This window comes from Xyrauchen texanus, chromosome 30, assembly GCF_025860055.1.
Source record: "Xyrauchen texanus isolate HMW12.3.18 chromosome 30, RBS_HiC_50CHRs, whole genome shotgun sequence".
Taxonomy (NCBI): Eukaryota; Metazoa; Chordata; class Actinopteri; order Cypriniformes; family Catostomidae; genus Xyrauchen; species Xyrauchen texanus.
Genome location: NC_068305.1, coordinates 40,793,327 through 40,795,224, shown reverse-complemented (window position 1 = coordinate 40,795,224; position 1,898 = coordinate 40,793,327).

Genomic DNA, 1,898 nt, shown 5'->3' with positions numbered 1-1,898 from the left:
GAAATAGATGCCTCACATGTCCTCCGCTGACAGCTTCATTGAATTCTACCCGCTCAACACCAGTTTCATGTACAACAGTAAAGAGAAGACTCTTATGGGAAGAACTGCAAAGAAAAAGACACTTTTGAAACAGAAAAACCAAAAGAAAAGGTTTGAGTGGGCAAAGAAACACAGGCATTGGACAACAGATAATTGGAAAAGAGTGTTACGGATATAAACCCCATTGAGCTTTTGTGGGATCAGCTAGACTGTAAGGTGCGTGAGAAGTGCCCGTCACATCTATGGCAAGTGCTACAGGAAGTGTGGGGTGAAAGGTGAAGTTCTGCAGGAAGTGTGGGGTGAAAGGTCAAGTGCTTCAGGAAGTGTGGGGTGAAAGGTCAAGTGCTACAGGAAGTGTGGGGTGAAAGGTGAAGTTCTACAGGAAGTGTGGGGTGAAAGGTCAAGTGCTTCAGGAAGTGTGGGGTGAAAGGTCAAGTGCTTCAGGAAGTGTGGGGTGAAAGGGCAAGTGCTACAGGAAGTGTGGGGTGAAAGGGCAAGTGCTACAGGAAGTGTGGGGTGAAAGGTCAAGTGCTTCAGGAAGTGTAGGATGAAAGGTCAAGTGCTACAGGAAGTGTGGGGTGAAAGGTCAAGTGCTACAGGAAGTGTGGGGTGAAAGGGCAAGTGCTTCAGGAAGTGTGGGGTGAAAGGTCAAGTGCTACAGGAAGTGTGGGGTGAAAGGTCAAGTGCTTCAGGAAGTGTGGGGTGAAAGGTCAAGTGCTTCAGGAAGTGTGGGGTGAAAGGTCAAGTGCTACAGGAAGTGTGGCGTGAAAGGGCAAGTGCTTCAGGAAGTGTGGGGTGAAAGGTCAAGTGCTTCAGGAAGTGTGGGGTGAAAGGTCAAGTGCTACAGGAAGTGTGGGGTGAAAGGGCAAGTGCTACAGGAAGTGTGGGGTGAAAGGTCAAGTGCTACAGGAAGTGTGGGGTGAAAGGTCAAGTGCTACAGGAAGTGTGGGGTGAAAGTTCAAGTGCTACAGGAAGTGTGGGGTGAAAGGGCAAGTGCTACAGGAAGTGTGGGGTGAAAGGTCACCTGAGTATCTGGACAAACTGACCGCTAGAATAACACGGATCTGTAAATCTGTCGTCGTTGCACATGGAGGATGTTTTGATGAGAACTCTTTGAAGTAGTTTAAGAAGTTCTGAACATTAATAGTAATTTATCACATTATTAATGTCCCGACTGATACATTGTGATCTGTTGAATGTCTCTTTGGTGAATAAAAGTACCAATTTCTTTCCATAAGAGCAAAATCTGTACATTAATCCAAACGTTTGGCCGCCAGTGTGTATCGATTTACAAGAACGTTACTGTTAGCATATTCCACGATGAGCAAAATTGACATAAACGGTGCCGTTTACATGAGCGATGACGTGCAACTTAATTGTCCTCTGATTTCTGCAAAGCTTTGTGAGTCACTAAAAGAGAATTGCACTCGGGGCATGTAAGCTTGCTCTTAATAAACACTCTCTCTCTCTCTCTCGCTCTCTTTCACACAGCAAAAAAACATATTTTTTAATCAGAATTTTTTTCATGTTTTCAAATCAAAATATTGAAACACCCTATAATTATCTTGTATTAAGTTTATTGTTGTTTCCCCTCTAACAAATGGTTTATTCTTGCTTTAAACTCTCTAAAGCTTGTACGATTTATGGTTAAAACAAGAAAAGGTTCATTATATACTCTATTACCCAAGTCTTTTTTTAATGTCTTATTTTGCTCCTCAAGTCAACGTATCTCCACATTTACTGTAAAATAAGACTAATTAAGGAAATACATTTTTGTGCTGTACTTCACCTCTCTGAGTCACTGTCAAGGTACAAATAAGCACATCTAGAAGACATCACATAAGCGGCGAGCAGAAACT